Consider the following 9,247-nt stretch of genomic DNA (forward strand, 5'->3'; position numbering starts at 1 on the left):
ATCGTCCAATCAAAGCCATGATCACCTACACAATGTTAACGAGCTCCTCACTCCGCCTGCTCTGGATGACAGGTATCACAGCAGGGTTTAGATCTTAGCAAATTTTTTCTTCTATTTCATTTTTAAAATATATAGATGCAGCATTAAGTGTCTCTGCTCCTCCACAAACCCTAAAAAATATATTAGAATATATACACATCATGTGGGAGGAGCCTGTTAAATAAATCCTTCTTTGAACATTAAAGGTGCAGTATTTGCACATTGTGTATTTTGTAGATACAGCAGAAGATTAACACCACGTGGGAAAATTAGATTTGAAGTTTGAGTTTGAAGTCAGAATTATCAGATAAGATGGAACTTTGTTAATCCTGAGGGAAAAATTATTGTGCTGGAAAATTCAGAATAAAGTACAAAAATCAGGAGAACGAGGGCATCACGGGGCTTCCTGTTGGATCTTGGCTCCTCTGTGGAAGATAAAACATGATGAAGTGGCTTCCAGGTCTCCGACAGTTCACTAGAAATGTGTCTGGTGTGTTTCCCCACCTTTTTTTTTGCCCTTTAAAGAATCCGTCACTGCAATAGACTGATAGTGTAAGACGAGTGAATTCTGACATCAGTGATGTGAAGATAAAATATGACACATTTAGGAAAATAATAAACTACAATATAAATATAGAAGGTATATGATATAATCACAGTCTGATGTTTAAGTCAGGACTTTGGCGCTAATCATCGTCCACAATATTGTTCTTCTGCTTACATCAGAGTTTGCTGTTAACTGAGTGAAATGATGGAGGAAAGATGCACTTACAGAACGTATCTGTTGCCAGTTCTGTGTATGTTCTGCATGTCTGATGGCCTGGAGGGGGAGAAACATGGAAACATGGACGTGTGAAGCAGCTCAGTGCCGACACGCAGCAGCTCTGCAGGCCCACATACAAACTGACGGCACACAGGAAAATAACAATGGCAGCGCCGCGTCTTCCCCTCTGTCTCCCTCTCTGCCTCTGTGCTTTTGAAGACAGACATGAAAACCGAGCCGGGCCACAGTGGGGCCCCTGAAGGAGGTCCCCTGGCAGATGCAGCCACCCGCTCCACCCCTCCCCTGCTCCCACCGGCTCCAGGCCCTGAAGACAGCCCCGAGGCTAATCGACCAAGAACACAATAAAAACGCAGCAGAGGCAGCTGAGTGCGTTTGTCTGCGTGTGTACACATCAAGAGCGTCGCAAAATTATATTTATCAAGTCGCTCTGAAGATCATCAAGAGCTTTAACACAGAGACGAGTTTTTACAGGATGCTGGTGAGGAGGCAACGATCTGAACTGTAGCTGGTGAGAGGAAGTATCAGCATCAGCATCACACCTGCTGGATGCTACCAGAGGAGCAAAGCCGTGTGATAGAGTTCAATAACGGGTCAGGTTATATCGCCTCGGGGAGATTCACACTCATCTGCATACTTGCAAACATTCCCACATGGGGTTTGGACTGGTAGCCATGAACACAGATCCAACACAAATCTTATTCCATCCTTTAAAGATCACGTGATGCTGCTGGTAACACACATTCCTTGAAATTAAACTGCTTCATTAGAAAACACAAGTGTCAGACTGTTGAGAGTGAAACTGGTCCTGATAATCTCTGTCAGCAGCTCCTGATCCGGCTGTTCAGACTCAGAACAAAGATATAAAAAAAACTTAATCATGGCTGCTATACTATCAAAGTAGGTTGTATTTGTCACATGACAATGAACTGAAGGTGAACAATGGAACACAATTAACTCCTGTATTTTATTACATTCTTAGAAATACAAACTGGCACCAGGATTATTATCTGTCTGCACCGCTCTCTCCCCACCAGGCTCAGATCATGAAGCATTCTAGCTCACGAAAAACAAAACAGCATAAACAATGTTATCATTGTTTTCTTTTCATTATGTTCTTTTATATAATTGCACAGTGACTCTTTTAATCAAATGCAGATTCTGTCATTTCTGCCACTTAATCAAAACTCAGGTGGAAAATTCACAGACGAGCTGATGTGTAAAAGTTGTTTCCTCGTTACGTTACTGCAGGCTGCTCACGCTCTGACTCTGTCCTGATGTCAGAGACGGACGACCAAATGAAACACATCGTTAACTTGTGTGACATTTTGGATTCTCCTGGGTTTGAACCGCGTCAGTACAGAACTCAACAAATTATGACAAAGGTTGAGTTGTTTTGAAGCAGAAATGTTTCTCAGTTTCCAGTCTGCGGTCTCCGTGTACTGCAGTGACCCACTGAACGAGCGGAGGTTTCTCTTCAGCTACAAAAACTGATCTTTGAATTCATTTGTCCTCTGAAGTCCTTCAAGAGAAGCATGAGAGGGAAGGTTCTACAAAGTATTGGGAATATTCCACCGCTTCTATAAAAAGCGCTGTTGAAAAGGAGAGTGATTCTCGTTATTTAGTAATGAGGGAGCCACGGTTCAGTAGCGCACATACACACAGCTGAACACCACACAGAGACCCAACCACCACCAAGAGCAAGCCTCCCCACAGCGCTCACATTGCATCAAGTCACTGAGTGACGGGTACATTGTCCAAGGCAAGAGGGAAAAGAGTGGTGAAAAATGTTTCTCAGCGCGCTCCTCACCGCAGCCAGCCAGCCGCTGCACAAATGTATTTCTGGGGTGCACCGATTGGTTGAGTGCACTCCATGAACACAGGGTTCTTCAGAAGTTCTTTGGGGGCTGAATGATTTACAGAATCATCAATATTTGAGCGATCATTTGAACTTCTAAACGTTTATGCATTTCTATTTCTGCACACACACATAAATAACAGAATACCGTCATTGTGTGGTGGCTCCCTCTGGTACGGCTGAAGAGTCAACGATCAGTGAAGGTTATTCAAATATCACTTCAAGATTTCTTGATTTTTTTTTTGTACTCTGGACTTAAAAACATCTTTTTGAATTCATTAAAATTTGTTTTGACTTTTACCAATCAGCAGCTATCAGTTGCTGCCAGAAAGCAAATGAACAGAAACACACAACTACCAGAGAATGTTTTTGTTTGTTACAAGATGATTTCATGCTCAAGTTTTCACATTATTATGAAATAAAAGCATCATGTTTTGAGCTGCGACTATCAAATTTTCACTGCATGATTATCGCGGCCAAACAAATGTACAACAGTGATATCATTGCAATCTGTTAATGTTTCTTTACTGTGTGTTTGTCTTTGTTTTGAGCACATAAATTACCCTCAAAATACGAGTGTAGGGACGTGAAGACAGTCTGGAAACCAAGTAAAGTTTTGTTTTATTGTTCTGAGTTGAATTTGTGATGATGTGAATATATCGTGAGTGAAAATAAATCACGTTTTAAAGTCTAAACACTGATCTGATTCTTTATCTGGCAGCAATACAAACATTTCATCTTCAAATATGTTTATTGAGCCACTTTTCCATAAAATTCTATTAAAATGACGAACAACAAAAATCATTTCCATTCATGACCAGTAAGATTTATTTTTGTATTTCAATGCTGTGTGATACCGTTACAATAAATATACCACTCAAACATGTTTAACACGATAGCTCAATAAATTACATTAAATACAGGACAAAAATAAATAATCAAGCTAACAGGAAGCGTTCAGCCTGTATTTGACAGCATTTGGACCAGAACACGACATATTTGATGTTAAAACGAAAAAAACAACAAAAAAAAAACCACATTCCAGTTGAATTTCGATGGTTTTCAGTGGCGGCTGCTTCTTCTACGGCCCGTACAAGTTTCTGCGCTGGACACAATGACTGACGTGATCCAAAAGTCTGGACAGCTGAACCTCGACGTCTGACGTCACCCCCTGGAGTTTGTTTTCACACTGAAAGACAAGAAATCACGTCAGCCCTCCTCCATCGTCTCTCTGCATCCAGTACAAGGAAAGATTTCTGCCACATTTGTCAGAAGAAAGCAGCTCTTACATTTCCATTATACACCTGCATGGTTCTCACAAGCTCCTTCTTGTTCCCACAGAAGTCTTCTTGCTTATTAAGCAGGATCTGTTGCACTTTGCAGAAGAACTTGTCCTGCATGGGACGTAGACACAGAAGAGTCAAACCAAAAGACTCAACACAGCTCAAACATGCTGCTGAAATCATCTTCTAACGTCCCCACACAAGGTCTGGAAATACTTTTGAATAAGCACAAGGATTTAAAATCTTATATTAAGCTGTAAAACAATACAAAAATAAAATAAAATAAACTCGCCATACAAACACAATTACAGTTTCTGCAGCTTGTGTTGGCCGCTTTGAAACAGATCTTACTGTGATTTTTGACAAAGTTACTGTGCTGATGTTTATTTGCCCATCAGAATATGTAGATTAACACAAACACACACAGGAACACTTCTACACGTTATTTGGCCAAAAGCTACATAAATACAAGAAAAATAATAGGTGTACTGTTTGTGTCTGAAAAATACTAAGATGATACCAGATCGTACTAAATGTTTCAAGAAAACTCCACTCACCCCACATCTCCCTCTGCCTTGGGTCAGATCTGACACACTCTCCACTAAGACATCCTGCAGCACATGTCAGAGGAATGAGTTTGATACAGACTTCAGGTTCAGGTGGACGTCAGTAAATGGAAGAACAGCTCAGGAGTTCTTACCTCAGTGAGGGATTCGCTGCATTTCTTGACCTGGTCGTAGATTGCATTTCGCTTTATCCGATTTACATCAGACGCCTGAATGTGAGCAGCACCGACCAGCAGAGCCACAGCAGACAGCAGGAGAAGCATCTTCATGATACAAGCTTGTTGGTTGTTGGACTCGAGGTGAAGGTATTTTCAAGGAGCCCTTGAAATGATCGCTCAGCTCGTTCTGAAGTGTCGACTGAGAGGACAAGTTTTATACTTGCACACGCCTCTGCTGTGATCTTCCACCCCTCACAAAGACCAAGCTGTCAGTCTGCAGCGCAAGATCAGATGTGACTGATATTTGTGTGGTTGATGAGCAAATTCACCAAAAGTGGGGTATGTTTTCTCTGAACTTATAAGGAGGCTGCGATTCCAATAAGCAATCACTTACTGAAAATCACCAGAGAACGTCAGAGATTACTGCCTGGTTGGTCTACCAGTCATTTAACAACGTAATGTCTCAAATTTACAAAGAAACTGAAAACTTTGACAGACTTTATTTCCTATCTTCTGCCACAGAACATCTTTCTATCACCGGCAGCAATGTTTAGAAGAAAGAATAGTAAATCCTGACCATCAACGTTCTTCAACACAAAGAGCTGTCAACAAACATCTAACTAATTCCAGTTATTAAATTAACAACAGGTTAAGAGCCGGCTAAAGCAAACCAGAGCTCTACTGATGTTTATCTCAGTGTGGTCTTAGTGCATGATGAGCATTGTGATCTGTGTGTTTTTCTGTTTTAATGTATATCAATGTCTAGATTGTGTTTAATGTAGTAAAAGTTGTGCATTTTAATTACACTGTTCACATAAAATCACAACCAGGTTTAAGAGTTGAACATCAGATGAAAAGTCCTCAGGGACTGTGTGGCTGCCTCCAAACTTCTTGTTTGATTGTTTGTGTAGTTGCAAAGCGTTGCATGCAAAAGGGCACAAAAAGATGTGAAATAAAGATCAGAGGGCGTGTTGATGAATCATCTCTTTTTTGTAACAGATACCCCATAGCTCCTAAAATAAAATCTGGCAGTTAATTAAAAAAAGGAGTAACAATTGTAGGAGAAACTGAAATGTCATAATATGCAGACGATTGTAGTCTTTACTCATCAGATGTAGAATTATCACATTCCTTAAAATAACTGAGTCTTAACAAGCTGAACTGGAGAAAATCTGGGTCAATACAATAGTTAGTATTATTGTTAACGCCATGCTGCAATAATGTCAACTGAAAAAAAGGACTAACTTATTTAGGATAACGTAGGATCAAAATAAACACAATTTTGAGATAAAAAATGACCAGTTCAGCCAGTTTCCTATACTTCCTGCTGGTGTCAACTCTATTCCTCGTTTCACTTTAGGACCGATTTACATGACGTGGAAGTTCACCCACAGTCTCTTCCATATATGGATTCTAAATGTGGTCCACATTTACGTAAGGTAATAAAACTGCAGTGAAGCAAGATCGTTCAAACGTGTAATCTCAGCATCATTCTGTAGAGGAGAACAAAGACTTCCTCTTCTACCACTAATAGCTGGATTAACCCATTTCCTGCCACTTTGTGTGCTCTGTGTGAAACCAGCTGCCTTCATGTCAGATTATTTTAGGTGATGTTGAGCCGTTATTAATTTCTGTGTTAGTTCAACATGTTTAGCAGTGGAGATTCTGCAACAACACTTCTTATACATGTTGTATTGATACACAACAAATACACTCAGTGATGAGCATTGTATTAGTGGAGCTGAACGGACATTTTGTCTCCTGCAGATGAACTTTGACTGTAGTTTGAAGGCAGAAGAGTGACAGCAGAACAACCAACAGAGCTTCTCTGAGGCCCATATATGGCTGAATATATAGAGAAGAATGTGAAAGTCAGCATAAACGACAGAGAGCAGAACAGTCCACCAATTTATCTGCCCTCCTATATCTTACATAATAATAATAATGATAATAATAATACATTTATTTTATAGAGCGCTTTTTAGGTCCACAAAGGTTTACAGGTTAAAACAGAAATACAAAAACAACACACTTAAAATATAATGGAAAGAACCAAGTTATACATTAAAAGCGATTTTACGAGGGTGAGTTTTGGTGAGTGTTCTGGTCGTGTTGAGTTCTGTACAGTCTCTGATGTGTTTGGGGAGGATGATCCAGAGGCAGGGGGCAGCAACTGAGAAGGCTCTGTCGCTCCGGGTTCAGGGCTTGGTTCTGTGTGCTGGGGTGAGGAAGTTTGTGTTGGAGGAGCAGAGGGGACGGGACGGGTTGTGGTGGTGGAGTAAATGGGTAAGGTCGGCGGGGGGAGGACGGAGACAGGCTTTGTTTTTGAGGTAGAAGAAGGCAGCTTTGGTGATTTTATTTATGTTTTTGAGAAGAGAGGTTGTTGTCAAACGTGACTCTGAGGTTGCGACTGTGTGGGGAGGGGGAGAGGGTGGTGTTATCTACGGTGAGGCAGAAGCTGTGAGGGATTTGGGGCTGATGATGACTATGTCTGATTTGTCGCACTTTAGTTGGAGGAAGTTAGTTTACGTCTGGATTTTGACTTTGGTGAGTGCGGAGCGAGAGGCAGTGGTGATGGATTTGCTGGAGATGTAGATTTGGATGTTGTCAGTGTAGCAGTGAAAGTTGAGACCATGGTGGCGTATGATGCTGCCAAGCGGCGGCATGAATATGATGAAGAGTAGCGGCCCAGGTACTGAACCCTGGAGGACGCCTTGGGACAGAGGAGCAGTGGAGGAGGTGCAGCTGTTGATGTGAACTGTTGTCTGTTAGTGAGAGAATACTTGAACCAGGAGAGGGCAGTGCAGGTGATGCTGAGGGACGATTCAGCATAATTCAATATAAATTCAAAGAGTATTCAACCTCGAGGGAAAACTTTGACAAATAGACTAGAACTATATTCGTCATCAAGGAAAATAAGTGTGGTTTTGTCTGAACTTATAGGGAGGATGTGATTCCAATAAGCAATGAAAAAACCCCCAAACTGTTGGCATTACGTTCTAATAAACAACCATAACTGGATCATTTCTAACATTCATTTAGAATCTAATTCTTTAGGGGAAAGGGAAGCAACGTTAAATTGGACGACAAAGTCATTTATTGTAGCAACGGAAGTTTTACAGTGAATAGATCAAATCACGATTTACAATCTGTACAGTGAACGACGTCCTCCGTCCTCAGAACCTCGAATAAAGAGAGGAAAAACTTAAAAAGAGCCACAGAGGAGGATCCCTCTCCCAGGACACACAGACAACAGGCAACAGATGTCGCTCGTACAGCAGAGAACAACAGAATCACAGTGTAAAAGTTGCGTTGACAGAATATGAGCAGAACGAGGCATCGTCAGGTGGAGCCACACGACCTCCATCTTTAACGTGGTGAGTCTGCGGCGTTCGAGCCGATTGGATTGGTGTGGAAACGTGTTTCAAGTCAAAATATTTGTGTTGACATCCAGGGTAAGAAGTACAAGCAGATATCTGTAAGTCAGTCAGTTACACATAAACTAAATATTCTGTGTGATACGACACATTATTTAAAATGATTCTAAAATGTTAGTCAGAGCTTTTATTTTCTAAATCTATAGCTGATGATGCTGCTGTAACATGATTGTCTTTCATGGGATCAATAAACTACATTCACCTATTTACGCCCAAAAAGGAATTCGGCCTGTTTTTCATATTGTCTAAAATTTGGCATTAAGTTATTCTTTAAAGAAATCAGTCTAGTTGTATGTGATTGTACCAACAACACTTTAATGCCTGTGAGCACACAATGAGATCATGACACAGATACCAGAAACACAAACTGAAGAGAAATAAAACAATTCTCATCACACATCAACAATTTTAAATGAATTTGGCACTATGGTTTACAACTGTACACTGAATGAGTCAAAATGATAATATCATCAAAAATAAACACAATAGATACAAATAAACGTTACAGAAAGTGTATTTCTGTAAATTCTGATTAACAAAACATTTCCACACACGCTGTCCTCGCAGATAGAGATTTATTTTTCTGTAAACACATACGTCAATTGCAATAAATATGTCTTTATAAGATATAAAACAGCCTTAAATTATTAACTTATGTTAAATACAATGAAAAATAAATATGAAGGTGTATTTGACAGTGCTCAGATCTGGGTTTGAGCCCCAACCTGAGCACAAACCATGTATCAAGTCGCAGCAGTGACCGCTAGAAAACCAGGCAGGTACAAGTAAATACCTGTTAAATTAACATTTATTACATTGATGTACTGTTTGTAGTATTGAACTGAGCAGGCTGTGCTTCATGCTGAGGGGCTGCAGATAATAATTCACTTGAATATAACTTAAGACAAATCAATCTTTGTAATCTCTGCTGAATAAAAAACAATAGAACAAAGAAACAAACGTATAAAATACAATCTGTATTCTCCAATAATTTGCCATTTGTCAATGACACCATCTTTGAAAATGTGAAAATCTAATTATCTTATAAAAAACAAAACCAAAACAAACAGAAACACTCGTGGACTCAAGTGACCCACTGACAGCTGGGTCGCAGGTCTGCGAGCA

This window comes from Acanthopagrus latus, chromosome 13 (genome assembly GCF_904848185.1).
Source record: "Acanthopagrus latus isolate v.2019 chromosome 13, fAcaLat1.1, whole genome shotgun sequence".
NCBI lineage: Eukaryota > Metazoa > Chordata > Actinopteri > Spariformes > Sparidae > Acanthopagrus > Acanthopagrus latus.